Here is a 17,360-nt window from a genome sequence, read left to right as displayed (position 1 = left end):
TTGCTGTGCGCATAGTGCAGGCAGACCACGGTGCTGTCCACTGATTTTCGTGTTCTATTACTGTATTCAGTATTTTTTTTCTCTTTTCTAAAAAAACAATAAAAGCCCCCAGTTAAATTCTGTCCATCTGTCCCCAGGCCCACACACGTATTGTCTGTAAAAATCAGCACACTTTCTCCACCTTGAAATCTTGTGCATACAACATGTCTGGCAGGGGTCATGGTAGGAGAGGGAGTGCCATTGCCTCCACCACTTCTGGGACTGGTCCGCGGCGTGGGAGCAATCCATGCACCGTGCAGATCAAACATAAAATATTTACAATGGGACAGCCTCATGGGGGAAAATTGGGTCTGTGGTCTTTCGGGAGATGGGCAAAAACAGGAACAATAGGGTGGGCAGGATAAAGGAAGTCTGACATCCATTTTGTCAACATGCCCACAACCTATCCCCAGTCCAGAATCTCCAGAAGATCCTTCACTTACAATATATGGGTGGCACTTGTCGAGCCCTCTGTGAACATATTGTAAAACACTAATGGGGGGGCTAACTGGGACACCTTTCAGAAGTCTGCTGGTTCCAGACATTTTGAAATCAGGGAGCCATGTCGTCATTAAGGTTCCAGGATGTGGAAAAAGTAAAATGTATGATTAGAGAGGGGGGAACTTCAATGACTCCTCCTTTGTCGTGGGGCCTTGTGGATTCACCAATTTGGTACATCATGCCTGCTGGGATTGAATTTGATGTATTAAAAATAATTTCAACTTTGCCCCCCTTCCTCCGCTTCTTTTGTGTTTATCCCTCTTTCTTTCTTTTTTACTTGACAGCTCTAGTGGTTATCTACTCTTGTCTCATATTTGATGTCAGTGTGCTTTAAAGGATCTATGATGCTTTTATTGTGTTCTGTTTGTACTTAATTGTTTGATGACATTCTAAATAACATTGGAGCAATCTCCCCTATTTAGACTCCAAGTGGGCTCAGTTTCTTTAAAACTATGACTAAGCACAGACTGTGAGCCCAATACGCATCAGTTGTTTTGTAGTTTTGATCTTGTCTGTCTATCAATAAAGATGCTGGTTTTAGTACATACAGGAGCACACAGATCACCTTTCATCTCCAAATGCACAATTTAGACAGCTGACAACTGTATATTGGACATTGCACTCATTCTTCCTATATTTATTGTATATAGTACTGATATAGAGCACACTAAGTTAAAAATATTTACAATAAAATCCCTTGATTAAAGCTGAATTGTTTTTCAACTTTTTTGTGTTCTTTATACTAACTAGGAAGTAAAAAATGTTTTATGTAGATAAGGTAAGAAAAATATATGGGACCAATGCAAAATTCTTTTTTCAGTTATCTTACTTTTTATCTATATAATACATTTTCATCTTTTTCGCAAGAAAAAGGGTGCAGAGAATTACATGGGAAAAGTATTATCAAAACTTTAGCTAATCAAAGAAAACTCATTTTGAATATGGTTTGCTTGCAAGATGCTGAAAAGGTATTCGGTAGTTAGAAAAAAAGAGAAACCTGATGCTAGGAAGAGAGAACATTTCACTTTGCCAATTTTCATTTTGAATATCAAATTAAGTTAGTTACTTTTTATCTTTTTAAATTCTGTGGCATCTAAGTGAATAGTTGATGATAAAGCAGGAAAGTAAAAATATCTCTCTATGGCTCCAGGGGCATAATCCAGCTATAATAATCATCAGGCTGGCAATTGTTTAACTCACCCAAATGGTAATTCATAAATTCACAGGATACAGTTGAGCTGTACTGTTGGCTCACCCAGCAATGTAAAAACAATCTTTTCAAATTCTGTATTTATTTTTTTCAAAAGTAAAAAAATAAAAATGAAACATCCCTTTCACAGGTCTCTGATAAACATTGTGTCCTCCATGCAGCTGTGGTGTGTGTGTGTGTGTGTGTGGAAGGGGGGGGGGGGGGTCATCCCCTTCTGGTAGGGAGAGGTGGGTTAACTACCTCACACATATGGAAGTAGGTCCTGTGGAATTTATGGGGAATAATTTAAACTTCTGTTCTTCCAGGACTCTTTCTTATGTTTCTTTTCTTCTGTTCTTCTTTGTTCTCAAATCTTGTCTAAACATTCGCTTGCACTTCAACTATCCACTTCAGGCAATAAAACTAGAATGCAATGACTGAAAAAAAAAAGTTAAATAGAAAAGAAAGAAGTTTGCAGATGAAAATACTGGAAGAAAATAGAAGTATACAGAAGATGATGTCACATAATTCAAGTATAATAAAGTAGAAAGAATTTTGCAAAAGAAAAGATAAAAGTATACAAATAAAAACATACAGATAAAAAAAAAGTTTTCTTACCACTTTTGATTAATAGGGCATTGGTAGCTTTAATTTCAAACAAACCTTTTAAAGCATGAAAACACTTTTACATTTACCAGGCTCTTATATTTTTCTTTTTTCTATAGGTCCTAGAAATTTTGGACCTCACAACTCTGGAAAATGTGTTCTCATTGTGCTTTTAAAAGACTTTAAAACTTTGTTTTAACATGAACTTCACAGCTTTTTTTTAGTAGGGGGTCAACTGGGAGTAGGAAGGCTGTTAGAAGAGACATTTTAAGAAGTTTGGAGAGATGTTCAGCTATAGGCAGGATCTGTGTCAGATGCAGATTGCACCTTCCAGCTGCAAAGCACTCCACTGGCATTGTTGCTTTCTGCTGACAGGGGATTCATTGTAATAGATTATTAGCAAGTACATCGAATTACAGAAAGCATTAATCAGCATTGCTGCTATGTTGTATGTTCCAGCCTTAAAGAGAACCTTAACTGAAAATAAAAAGTCAAAAAACTGAAAATAAAAAATCAAAATAACCATACACAGGTCATACTTACCTCCTGTATACTCCTCAATCTCTTATTCCTTTCCTGCATCCCATTTGTCTGCTGTGATCAATGGATTTCTCCGTCCTCCATTTTAAAAATGGCCATTACTCTCTAACAGCTTCCTGGTCAGCAGACTGTTAAACTGTAATATAACACGCTTGAGCCAGAGGTAAACATGAACATAACCTTGCAAATTCTGTTGTAACTGACAGCTGCTGATATATAACTGACAGCAACTGGTATATTTTAGTTCTGACAAAATATTGTCAGAACTGGAAGGGATCACTGTGAGAAGAAAATGGTGAGCCTCTGAGTGGAACTGATGGCGAGGTTAGTATGTAATATTCATTTGCAGCTACATCATGTGTTTATTTTAAATATTATTCCTCTCTTCAGGTTCCCTTTAAGTACTGTCAAGTGTTCATCATCATTGCTTTGTGCTAACTGTCAATGTTGTTTATCACACTACATTTGCAATACACCACATAAACTTGGATTTTGACCCTCAAAATTGCCCCTAATTTAAAATCTTTGTTCATATTTGGGTCAGTGCAAAGTGTGTAGTGTCTAGTGGACAGATCCCTCCTTTCACCTCTCCCAGTCTGAGGCAGTGGATAGTGAAGGGATCAAGGTTAGAATAACCTACAGGGACACTAGTAGCCACGAAAAATAGGAAATGCCCTACTGATGAGAATGCCACTTATAGTGGGACCAATGGGGTAAGTGTCAGCGAAGCAGTGATTTGGTGTTTAGTTGATTCAACAATTTTTACCTGTTCTCTTCAATTTGGGGGGCTTGATTAATTCAACCATTTAGTATCTAAGGATGCCTGGCAAATTTGTGTTATTGTTATAAAAAAAATTCTTCAGTTGGTCTAAATATATTTTATCCACTTCCTATCCAGACCTTGCTACCCCTTATGGACCAGAGCAGTTTTGACATTTTAGCTATGTCCCTATTTAATCAGCAATACCTTTATCCCTACTTATGACACATAAATGAAATATATATATTGTTTTCCTTAAGACAAACTAGGCTTTCATTGTATGGCATTTTTTTTCCCCTCGAACAATTTTGTTTTCTATGCATTTTAATGAGAAAAGGAGGAAAAAAATAGAAAAAAAAAACATTATTTCTCAGTTTTGCCAGTTCCAGTTTAAAAATAAAAAACGCTATTGTAGATAAAACACACCAATGTTGTTTTGCTATTTCTACTGTCCTGTCACAATTTATGCTGAGGATATTTGATTCTGAAATAATGGTACAATGTATAATTTTCACAATGAACTGAGAAAATAAAAGTATTTTCAATGGTAAAAATCAATTTCATTGCCTCATGAAACATATATTCCCTTTCACCAATTAGTGCTGCATCAAATAGTGCTGGAGGTGTGCACAGAGGCAAGTCCAGTCGTGCACAGCACTGCTTCAGCTACAAGACATATATCTACATCCTTGTGGCTTAGATGAAGTCACAGAGGACATAGATATACTTTAGTGGTGCATATAAAGTGGTTAATCACATTCCACTCAGCTAAACAGAGTGGTGGTGATTTTCTTAATATCTGACTTTCAGTTTATTGTTGTAAAAAAAATTGTGTGGGAACACCCAACATCATTAAAAGCATGAGTGAAATCCAACAAACTACTTATTGCTTTTAAATTAAATCACTCCGCCAATAATTGCAGAGCTTCATGGGGTGTCATATCTCTGTAGGCAAATAAGAGGTAGATTGTGAGAGGGGAGTATTTTTTATTATTTACTTTGAAAAATAAAATGACTTACAGTAATGGCATATACTGATGCAGACTTAGTTAACATGTAAATAGCCTTTTATTGAGGCTATAGTTTTATTTGAAATGTATATAAACCCTTCAAGAATTTTTGTGTTTTTTATATGCACAACCCTAGTTTCTTACTCTTTCCTAAATTAAGCCTTTCTAAATTAAGCCAATTGCTACGTTCAAAAGCAAAAAATGTTGAGCACGATGTACCGAGGTTCCTAAACTTGCATTTAATTTAAACAAACAAGGTTATTTTCAGAGTAATTCAGTAACATGTGTGATTCATATTAATTATGCAAGGGCACAAAGAACAAATGATTCCTATTTTAATCTTCTTCATTAATGATTAGTCACTCTTTTTTAGTCTGAAATTGGATAGTTGATGGCTTCACTGAACAGAATAATAAATCGTAGATTAAATTGTGTATTTTAGCTAACAGATTTGTATTTAAAGCAACAGATGTATTGTCTTAACACTATGTCAAAGGAGAGCAGTTATATAGGAAAATTATCTGCCAAGTCCAACGACCTTAAACAACATATTAAAATATATTAAAAACATATGTTGTATAGAAAATATTGTATAAAATCAGAGCTATTAGTAAAGCACAATGGGAAAATTGTATTAACCAAGTAGAAGAGCCAGGTAAAGAACAGAAGCCATGGTGCACGAAAATGTAAAGCTGATTTTTTTAATAAAAAATAAAATGTATATAAATATTAATCCTACATTCCTATACGTAAAGAAAACCTGAACTGAAAATTAAAAGTCAAAAGAAGCATACACAAGTCATACTTACCTTCCATGTAGTCTACTCCTCAGTGTCTTTCTCCTGTCCCGCGTCCTATTTGTTCACTGTGATCAAGGGAATTTTCCGTCCTCCATTTTGAAAATGGCCATTACCCATAACAGCTTTCTGGTCAGCACACAGTTAAACTGTAACATCGCCCACTTGAGCCATAGGGAAACATGGACATTACCTGGTACATCAGTTTTCCTCTCAGCTATAACTGACAGCAACTGATATTTTACTGACAGCAACTGATATATTTCAGATCTGACAAAATATTGTCAGAACTGGAAGGGATTATTGTCAGAAGAAAATGGTGAGCTTCTGAGAGGAACTGATGGCAAGGTAACTATGCAATGTTCATTTGACGTTACCTCATGTGTTTATTTTAAATATTTTTACTCAGTTCAGGTTCTCTTTAAGGAAGTACATAGCAAAATAAGAACCGGTATATTGAAAAATGTAATCAAGGGCAGTTCTTTAGTAGGATATATTTCTATAAAATACATATCTTCAGCTCAGAAGTAAAATAATGAACATTTTTATTCAACTAGATTGAAGAAATAACACATACAAAATAAAGTACATCCACATTGCAGGGCTCATGAAGCTGCTTATACATCTTAGGAGAAAAAATATTTAAATTATTACTTATAGTAATCGCGCATTTTACTATGTAAACACCACAGAAGTAATGGGGGTAAGCAACATACAAAAAAACAGTAAACAAAAAAAGAGATGGATCAAAGGAGGCAACCTGGGGTTTTGAAAGTGGAAAGTAGAGGGGAAAGATTAATGTGAAGGGTGCAGGGAAGGAAGTTAGACAGGGAAGTAAAGTAGAAGTGCAGAAGGTAGTAGTAGGGTAGGAATGGGGGATGAGGATAGGAATATCCTCCACAACTAAATCTGTCATCTCTTCCTCCATCCTGGTTAGGTATGTTGACCAGAGACAGGCACAAACTAAAGATGGTGATCAGATCAGCATAAGGGCCTGTTTCCACTACACACAGATTGGATGCAGAAAAACTGACTCCAATTAATGCCTATGGGCCTGTTTCCAATACACTACATTTTTCTGATGCAGATTTTTCCCTAGGCATCTATTGGAGTCAGTTTTTCTGACTCCATTTTGCATCCAATCTGCGTGTAGTGGAAACAGGCCCTAAAGGATTCTTGGGAAACCCCTGCCCCTCTGGACCTCCTCTACAACTCCCGAACACACTCCACAGCACTGAAGAAGGACAACAATCCTTCCCACCCAGTCTACCACTTTTTCAGTTGGCTCCCACCACACCACATCTCCACCACAACCACAAGGCATAGGAACAGCTTCTTCCCCTCGGCCGTCAATCTCCTGAACTCTCATCATGCCCTCCCAACCCCCCAGTGCCCCGTTTCTACCCCCATAGGTTTTTCACTGGAACTGATAAATTGCTACTCTGTAGCAGTACTCTGCTGATTTTTGTAAATATTAAGTTTACAGTGTGTGTTAGTCTGCTGTATGTGTAAACTGTGTCTCAAAAACTTTATGGGCCATATCCTATTGCTAAACTCGCCAGTGCTAAGTTCTTAATTTAGGTGATGGAAGCATCGCCTTATCCTATTTAATTTAAGACACCCCCCCCCCCCCCCCCGGCAAAAAATAACTTGTTTGGGCAATATAATCACCCAGCGAATTCTACACACACTATCTAATTGTCCTGTTCTTGTCTCTGGAAAGTGATGCTTCCCAGCAGACATAAGTGTAAGCTTAAACCTGCAAAGAGCAGGTCTAAACATGCTAACGCACATCGTCGCCACTGCGCCAGAGCTTCCCGCCAGGTCGCCACAGATCCCTGAAACCCCCACACAGCTGTGCCGGCCTCTTTGTAGTAATTAGCATACTGTTGAATAACTTCCACCACAAGTGCCGCTCAGTAATTACAGTGTACTCTCACTGTAATTATTGTGTATCTGAGCCCCGGCAAAGCATTTTTGAAGCTCCCACCGGGGCTCCTTATTGGTCCACTGTCTGAGTGAATGAAAATGGTCCAGAATAGTGAACCAATGGGAAGCCCCGGCAGGAGCTTCAAAGATGCTTTGCCGGGGCTCAGATACACAGTAATTAGAGTGAGAGTACACTGTAATTACTGAACGGCACTTGCGGCGTAAGTTATTCGGCGGTTTGCTAATTACTACAGGGAGACCGATGCAGCTGTGGGGGGCTTCAGGGATCTGCGACGATCTGATGGGGAGCTCTGGGGCTATCCTTATTAAAGAAGACCCCCAGGTAAAGTGGCGGAAGATGGCAGCAATGTTCGGTGGTGTTGAAGGACAGCACCACAGGATAAAACCTCGCTCCCTGTTGCCCAGTAAAGGGAGCATCACTCAGGCTTTCGCCTGGGTAATGCTCACTAACGATCGGAACATCGCGCAAAGGAAACCAGCAATAGGATTTGCTGGTAATCCTTGCACGATGGCAAGGTGATAAGTGAAGAGAATATTGACATGAAGTAAACATAACTTTAAAGCCTCATCTACACGGGTAGATGAGGCGGCGATGTGGCTTATCAAACAAGCCGCTAATGCGGCTCGATTGATAACATCCGACAGGTCGGATCTTGCTACCGCTGATTCCCTGCTCGTTCCCCGCGAGGGGACAATGGCAGGGAATCGAGCGGAAGATAAGCGGCGTCGGCGGGGACGAGCGGGGAATCGAATCCGGCGCACGCGCAGTGAGCGGGGAAGCGGCGGGTACGCGTGGGGATGCGGAAGAGGCAATCCGGATCGCCTCCACATCTCCCCATGTAGACGGGGCTTTAAAGAGTTATTTGTTTCTCCCATTTTGCTTCTTGCACAAAAATCAATTGTACAGTTGTTAAAAAACAATCAATCAAGAGATATGTTACATAAAAAAAGAGTCCTGGACATTTTGTATGGTTTTAGATCTGTATGTTTACAGATAGCATTGCTTCAGTTTGTCTCTGTTTGGTCTGAGAGATGGTCTGCTGAATAGCTCAATATGTTCTGCAATTGGAAGAGATTAAATATAACCACCATTGAAGTCAATGGGGAAAATGGTAGCTTAGTGTGGACTCTACAGGGAAATTACAGCAGCCATTTGCAACAAAAATGACATCAGAACATGCTGTTTTTAAAAAAAAAAAAAAAAGAAAGACAATAAAATATATGCAGCATAGATAAGGAACTATTTTATGTGAATTCAGGGGCAACATGTGAAAGATACAAATCCAATTTCCAGCTTTTTTAACCTCCCTGGCAGTAATCCAGAGCTACGCTCTGGCTAGCCTCTGGGAGCTCTATGCAGAGAATTGTGCACAGCAGAAGCTTTTACTTACCTCCCAGGGGATCCAGATGTCGGTAACTATTCTCCTTCCTGTTCTTGGAGGCTCTGAATCACTCTGGTGAATTGATTCTCACCAAAGTGTTACAGCATCATCCAGAGGACAAAGGTAAAATTGCAGCGCTGGAGCCCAGGGAGGTGAGTTAGAAAAGAGGCTGCTGCTAGCATTCTGGCAGCATGTTTTTTCCCCTGATTTTAGGGTCTGAAACCTTTTAAAAAGACCCTAAAATCTTGAAATAATCATACTGCCAGGGGGGTTAATGCCTTACATGCATTGAGGTTATAGACTAACTAATGGTTCTCCTAAAATTTGGCAGTGCATACATAGTTCTACTGTAAATATTTTTTTTTAATACCCCCCAGCATTGTGCTGCTCTCTCTCAAAAAACAAAAAACAAATTGTTTGAACACCATCAATTGGCAAAAATTTAGCTTTCTTAGTAGTTGTAAGAATATTTTCACAGTGGATTTCCTAACGAAAAAAAAATTGTGGTGCTCTTCCCTAAAATTAGGTAGGCATTTATTATTGACAAATTGACATACTGCCTGGTATCATTTCACATAACCTTCTCCAGGACTGGTGAAGAGTCTCTGAACCTGTTATATGTAGCGTGCATCATTCTGTTAAAATAAATGTTTCCAGTCAGTCACTGGCCTTTTGCCTCTTTTGACTTCACTTTCTTAATGCTACTTGCTCAGACATCTGCTACATTATTGACCAGGTCCTCCAGCTTGCCACCTGCCCAGACTTCTGCTATGTAATTCTATGTAATTGACCAAGTCCAATTGATTGCCACATGCTTGATTTCTGCTACTTTTCTTGACCAAGTCTGACTGATTGGCACCTGTTTACACTTCTTTGCCCAGATTTCTACTACATTTCTTGACCAAGCTTGACTGATTGCTGCATCCTTTGACTTTGGCTATTACTACTGACAAATACAGACTAACCAGCAAGCTCACGGTGACCCAGAACTCATTGGAGTGACAAAGTCTGGGAAACCACCACTTCCCCAATCCCCAGGCCGTAGCTTGTATCCAGAGCCAGGACACGGTCCTCCAGCAACCAAGGCTGAGACACCAAAGTGCGCCCCTCCATCCCTCCCACCCCAGCCGTCATACACACATTGATTGTTTGCTATTAGATTAAGAGATGTCCCAGGGCCCCCAGCACCTTATTCTCTAGTTATCTGTCTTGCAGTCACTGCCATCTATACCCTTTTCTTATTTCTCCCTTTTTTAACACAATAGGGGAATGATTGCTGAGTGAGTTGAGAACCCTCTCCTACACGCACCCTGAGGCTGGAGCCTCTCTCGCCTCTGCCTTGGCCCGGCCCTGCTTGTATCCTCTAGATTTTAACACCAACCTATAAACACAAACACACACTCACACACACACTCTCTCTCTCTCTCTCTCTCTCTCTCTCTCTCTCTCTCTCTCTCTCTCTCTCTCTCTCTCTCTCTCTCTCTCTCTCTCTCTCTATATATATATATATATATATATATAAATATATTTGTATATATATATACACACACACACACACACACACACACATTGTACTAAAGCAGAAGTGAGAGCAACATGTATCTGTGAACATCTACAGCAAAATTAAGTTGGAGGAATGATTTAAGATAACTTAATTTTATGGTGATCATGCAAAATACAGTGTACATATCCTGTTCATTACTATGAATACTATGAAGAAGTGAATCATTATAGAAGCATATTGTATTAAGCGCACTCGCAAAATATGGACCTTCCAAGTATTATAATATTCTGCATAGAATATACAAATGTGTCTTTAAAAAGTAATTACATGTTCATAAAAAGCCTTTTGCCCCATATGAAATTGCATTACAGAACTAGACTTAGCATGAATCTAAGGAAATGAGGAACTGAAGACATAATAATATACTAAGGCACAACATTTTCATGGAGAAAAATGCATGATATGTTGGAAATGACTTTAAGTAATTCTTGCCTTGTGTTGAATTTTGTTTTTCAGCAGGGCTGTTTCAAAGCCAAATGATTAACTATACAAACCTATTTCCTTTAACCACTCAAGGACCGGGCTTGTTTGCGCAGATTTATGCTGCGTGGACTCTCCAGCCCACAGCACAGATCAGCAAGCAGCCAGGGCGACCAGACTTCCCCCCTTTTTTCCCCACTAGGGGGATGCCCTGCTGGGGGGGTCTGATCGCCGCTATTTTTGTTCAGCGGGGGGGGGGCTCCTCAAAGCCCCCCTCCACAGCGATTTTCCACCTCCTTCCCCTTCCCTCCCACCCCTCCCTCCTATGGGCGGCACAGGATGGCGATCCATCCTGCACCGCCTCTGATAGGCTTCAGCCTATCAGATGCCGGCGATCCCCGGCCAATCAGAGGCCAGGGATCGCCGATCTCCTTTGTGCCGTATGATGTAAACAGCGGGGATTTCTTCCCTGCATGTTTACATTTAGCCTGCGAGCCGCCGTGTCACACAGGAAGTGGAATGAAGATGGGTGGCAAGAAGCTCAAGCACAGCAGCTGGGACATCCAGGTAAAAATACAAAAGCTTACTTGTTTGTACGTGTTTATTTTAAATTCAATAAAATTGAATTGTTTACAAAAAAATACAAATGTTGCTGTTGGGTCAATTAGGGGGGAGGTCAGAGTTCCCATGGAAAGGGGGGGAGGTGGCAGCCAACTACATGAAATTTTTCTGAGGCATGGAGGCCCCAGCTTAACTTTGGGGGTTTAACTGGCCATGCCCAGAAGAATCTGCAGGGTGTCTTTAGGTAAGAAAGAGGGGTGTCAGTGGAGAACGGGTGGCCATCAGGACCGCTCCCCCTAAATGCCTGATTCCCCCATTTCTCCAACTTTTTTCACCTCTGGTATTCTTTAAATAAAGTTCTTTGAAGTTGTTCCCCCTGCTTCTGCTAGGTTAGCTTGATCATCTAAAGTCATGTACATATCTCTGGTGGACTGCTGAAAGGATCAACAACAATTAAGTATGGAGGAAAGGCCCTTCTTTGCTTATTTTTTTTTGTAATGTACATGAGGCAGGAGAAAGGTTATATTTTTCAAGGGAAGCAAAATTAGTAATACAGATACTTACATGATTAATTAGACTTTCATTTTACAATACTTTAAGCACATTTTAGTAAAGGTACAGTGCAACGGTAAGCACTTATGCCCATGGGAGGGAAGAACCATCAGTGTAGTTATGTCAGAGAAGTAGGTGGACCAAAGCAGCATTGCAGGGCAGGCTCAGCTTGTTCACTGCAAACTGGTGACAAGACAGAAATGTCACATGAAAATATTTATTGTAGGTATGTATGTACTTTTAAAATTTTGTAATTCCTCGGGTTCAGGACACTAGACTTTGTGTGGATATGGATTTAAAATAATAAATGTTCTGTCCCATTTAGACCTAATGAAGACACTTCATATTTTCCTACTTACTGATGCAAACACACTATCCCTTCACGCCCACTTTTTATAGCTGAAATTTGCAGTAGTGGGTGCCCATGGTGCCTGCCATTTTATCGGGCACCCCGGCACCTAAATTACCATTAAAAGCCGCTAATTGTTGCTTATAGCAGCACTGCTTTTACCATTGAACCTCTGGCACCCTTTTTTCCTGCTTCAAATAATGGAGCTTATGGATTAAAGGATACTGCAGCCGAAAGGCTGCAGAGAGATAAAACCTGCATTGTGTAGGTAAAGAAAAGGACATACTCACCGCTCCCCTCGCTCCCTGCCGTCGGGTCCCGCTCATCAGCCACAGCTACCGGTACTGGCCGACTCTCCTGACCCCTGACCCGGACATACTGCGCCGCACATGCGTAGTATGTCCCGTAATCTTCGCTTCTGGCGTCGCATCATGACGCCAGAAGTACGGACACTCCCCCGCCTCCTGCGTGTGCGCTCCAGCAGCTCCACTATAAAGCTAGCATGTAGCTTTATAGTGGAGCCGCTGGAGCGCACACGCAGGAGGCGGGGGAGTGTCCGTAATTCTGGCGTCATGATGCGACGCCAGAAGCGAAGATTACGGGCCATACTGTGCATGTGCGGCGCAGTATGTCCTGGTCAGGGGTCAGGAGAGTCGGCCAGTACCGGGAGCTGTGGCTGACGAGCGGGACCCGACGGCAGGGAGCGAGGGAGGCGGTGAGTATGTCCTTTTCTTTACCTACACAATGCAGGTTTTAGCTCTCTGCAGCCTTTCGGCTGCAGTATCCTTTAAAGACCAGGTTCACACTCATATAATGCAGTATAGTATGGTAGCCAAAGTTAGATTATAGCTGCAACATAGAAGAAAAGCAGCATTTTTGCAAGCCAACTTCTTGTTTTGAATGCTGTTGTTTCTAATCTCTCCCTAAGCCATTTTCCTGTATTAAGTAAACAGCACTAGCTGTATATGGACACTGCAGTGTATACCATTATGACATCAAGACAGTTGTTTTCGTGCAACCATATGATTAATTTCATGGCTGCATCCCTACTGCTCGGAGAATCTAAACCTCTGGCAAAGAAATCACGCTAATATAGTTTACGTTATTCCTTGCACGTTATAAGCAATATGCCTATTTTTAACATTTGCATAGGCACATAGAAATATGAGCTTTGATTTATTTCAGTAGACATAAGTGAAACAGAGAGAGATGAGGTAAGTAATAGTATTCATCAATGAAACTTAGGTACCTGACAGGTCTACAAAATGTGTTTCATTATTCCAGTATAAGCCAAGGCAGTATTTTCCATAAGCATACTCTGCTTGAAGGTTTAGTCAGAATGAGTTATTTACAAACACTGTCAATTGATTTATGGATTACCGTATGTGGCACTGTCCTTGGTGAAGTAAGATATGGTGCACAATCAGTGGGCTTTATATAAAAGCGTTGAGACTGATGAATTGATTTGGAAATGTAGCACAAAAGTCACTATAGTAACAGTAACTCTGCTTTTCGATTAACTTAATCAGATCATCATCAATTTACACTTCCACCTTCCACAATATGATTTTTGTATAAAAAAAAAAAGATTGAAAGAAACCGTGTCACATTTCACACATTTGAGTCACAAGTTATTTCCCTGATCCAGTAGATTTTGATTTAGTGAGGTTACACTCGTCCAAGGTCTAAATCCACTAGATGCACTACACTATACGAGTGTCATCCAGACAGTAACAGTTAGTTGATGTATTCTTTCAGTGTAATTTAACTTGCATCTGTCTCTTCGCTCCCTGTACCTTTTGTTACATAATTGCATAATGCCAGTAGCTGCTTGTTACAGGAAGCAGCAAAGATCAGCGCACACTGCAGCTAGTATACTATCAGTACAGGCACATAGTAACAGCTTATACTGTACATACTGGAGGTAGCTGAGATCAGCAAACACTGCAGCAAGTATTATTTAAGTACAGGCATACAGTATCACCTTATACTGTACATACTGAAGGTAGCAGAAATAGCTAGATCTGTGCCCCCTCCTGACCCCCCCCCCCTTTCCTCTGCAGTACAATAGCTAGCTGTGTCCCCTATTCCAACTCTCCCCCATACATACAATATAGTAGATTTGTACCTTCCCCCGACCCCCAGTATAATAAAAACACACACCTACCTACCTACCTAGAAGTGTCCCAATCCCCCTCCCTCCAGTGTGGTAGCTCCTCCACCCCCTCCCAGACTGAATGAGCTGCAAAGTGGGGAGGACAGGCAGACAGCACTCACCTACTCCTACTTGTTGCTCCAGGGGCTGCAGGTCCCTCTCTCTCCTCTGTAGTGTAACTACTCTGCACTTCCTGCTTCTGACATCGGGCACTAGAGCCCAAACGGAGGAGCAGGAAGTGCAGAGTAGTTGCACTACACAGGAGACTGACGGACCTGCATTGCCTGGAACAAGGTGGAGGTGAGTGAGTATCTGCCTGCTGGTGCCAATTACCACTGTTGCTAGTGGGAGAGCTGCAGCTGTCAGCCTGTCAATGTAAACTTTGTCCTCAGGCTGACAGCTGCAGCTCTGCCACTAGCAGCAGTGATAATAGGCTGATAGCCCAAGTCTCACCTAAGCCGCATGTTAGGACCAGGTTCAGCCAGGGGCTCCTCCAGAAGTTCAGGCAGCCTCTGCTGGGTCACAGCTGCTCCAGTCCTCTTCCTCTCCCCCATCGTCAGCCACCTGTCAGAACTCCACTCCTCCTTCCTCCCTGGCCGGAACTAAAAAGTAATTGTCGGGTCTGGCAGGTGGCCAGGGAGGAAGTATCCATCCGCCAGCCAAAATAGTCCCCCATCACCTGCTATACTCGTGGTAAGGAGGGGGACTGGGGAGGATGGGGACTGGAGAGGAGGTGGAGGGGGGCCCCGGCTTCATCATAAATATGTATATATATTTAAAAAAATATGTATTTTTAAAAAAAGTCCTCTCAGCTGCGGGCCCCCTGTGGCGCAGGGATAGAGAAGGCCCCGTAGCATTGCTATGGACGCTATGGTGATTGCTACGCCTGTGTCACCCATGCAGACTGGCAGTAAGCTGACAGGGAGATAACTTACCTGGACCCCCCAGCAAAATTTTCCACCGACCCCTGGAGCCTTTCAAACACATCTAATAGTATAAAGAGCTAAAAGAGACCAAAAAGCCTTCTTACTAAAAAAGCAATGCTAGATATAATTTTGCCTTTTTAAAACACTACTTGCTCAGTTTCCAGTGAGCAAGTACAGTTTTCCATGATGCATCACTCCCAAATGTGCAAATCAAAATCTCTCTCTGCCCCTAAAAGCCAACTACAAATCCAAAACTCCTGGTGTATAAGGGGCCTATAACTTATACAGTTACATAACCACACCAATTACACATTTATACAGCTGTTTCAGATTTTGTAGTCTTTATCAGTAGTGATGTCGCGAACCTCCGATTTTTGGTTCCGGGGAAGGTTCCGTTCGCGTAAAAGTTTGCGAACCGCAATAGACTTCAATGGGGAGGCGAACTTTGAAAAATAGAAAAAATTATGCTGGCCACAAAAGTTATGGAGAGATGTTTCAAGGGGTCTAACACCTGGAGGAGGGCATGGCGGAGTGGGATACATGCCCAAAGTCCCGGGGAAAAATCTGGATGTGACACAAAGCAGCGTTTTAAGGGCAGAAATCACATTGAATGCTAAATTGCAGGCCTAAAGTGCTTTCAAACATCTTGCATGTGTATATGTTACTGCCAGAACCCGAAGTGTGGCCACTTCTAGTTCTGAACGGCCACTTCGGGTTCTGGCCGGCCAATGTGTGAAGTGGCCGCAGTGCAGCGGCCAATGTTAGAAATGAAATGTTATGCCATCTCGCTGCGGCCAAATTGATGACAAGTTGCTTAATTTAATGAAATATAGCCGGCGGCAATGTAATAGATGAAGCCGCCGGCTTTTGCACTGCCTCTCTCCTCTCCCCGATCGCCCCCCGCCTCTTATACAATAAGTAGCAGCCGGCGGGGACACGCGTGTCCCGAGAGTCGTTCGTCGCGGCAGGGGAATCCTGCCGTTCCTGCAGAGCGGGTGCTGGCAGAAGCAATGTCTGAAGCCTCCCCACTCTGCTGCCCCTGCCGCGACGAACGACTCTCCGGCTGCATGTCCCCAACTGCTACTTATTGTATGGGAGGCGGGGAGAGGAGAGAGGCGGAGGAGGAGAGAGGCAGTGTGAAAGCTGGCGGCTTCATCTATTACATTGTCGCCGGCTATATTTCATTAAATTAAGCAACTTGTCATCAATTTGACCGCAGCAAGACGGCGTAACATTCCATTTCTAATATTGGCCGCTGCGCTGCGGCCACTTCGCACATTGGCCGGCCAGAACCCGAAGTGGCCGGCCAGAACTAGAAGTGGCCACACTACGGGTTCTGACCGTAACATATACATCAATCAGGGAGTGTAATTAGAGTGCTGCTTCACACTGACACACCAAACTCACTGTGTAACGCACTACACAACGTATTGATGGCCGTGCTGGACTGGTGCGCAACATGGCCAGTGTGCAGGCCGTGGCAGTTTTCCAGCCCATATGGTCCCCGGGCTGTGGTAGCTCAATGATAGAACAACAGTGACTGTCCAGCTGATCAAATTTAGTCTGTCCACAATGAACCAACAACCTTATTATCTTTTTGTATGTAGGTAGGCATAGGTAGGAGTCCCAGTATAGGTAGGTAGGCATGGGTAGGAGTCCCAGTATAGGTAGGTAGGCATAGGTAGGTGCCTCAGTAGTTAGCTAGGCATAGGTAGGAGACCCAGTATAGGTAGGTAGGCATAGGAAGGAGTCCCAGTATAGGTAGGTAGGCATAGGTAGGTGCCTCAGTAGTTAGCTAGGCGTAGGTAGGAGACCCAGTATAGGTAGGTAGGCATAGGTAGGTGCCCCAGTAGTTAGCTAGGCATAGGTAGGAGTCCCAGTATAGGTAGGTAGGCATAGGTAGGAGTCCCAGTACAGGTAGAAAGGCATAGGTAGGTGCCTCAGTAGTTAGCTAGGCATAGGTAGGAGACCCAGTATAGGTAGATAGGCATAGGTAGGTGTCCCAGTAGTTAGCTAGGCATAGGTAGGAGTCCCAGTATAGGTAGGTAGGCACAGGTAG

At 42.2% G+C, this 17,360-nt stretch overlaps 1 long non-coding RNA gene across 1 annotated transcript in view; it reads right to left on the bottom strand.

Annotated features, from left to right (window-relative positions):
- Nucleotides 1-1,902: 1,902 nt before the first annotated feature.
- Nucleotides 1,903-17,360, bottom strand: part of LOC137570599 (uncharacterized) — a 134,011-nt gene continuing 118,553 nt past the window's right edge. Inside the window, exon 3 of the long non-coding RNA XR_011031101.1 lies at nt 1,903-2,166. This is a non-coding gene — a long non-coding RNA (uncharacterized lncRNA). The remainder of the gene's footprint in view (nt 2,167-17,360) is intronic.

The sequence above is a fragment of the Hyperolius riggenbachi genome, chromosome 4 (genome assembly GCF_040937935.1).
Source record: "Hyperolius riggenbachi isolate aHypRig1 chromosome 4, aHypRig1.pri, whole genome shotgun sequence".
NCBI lineage: Eukaryota > Metazoa > Chordata > Amphibia > Anura > Hyperoliidae > Hyperolius > Hyperolius riggenbachi.
This window is presented reverse-complemented; position numbering and strand designations above follow the sequence as displayed.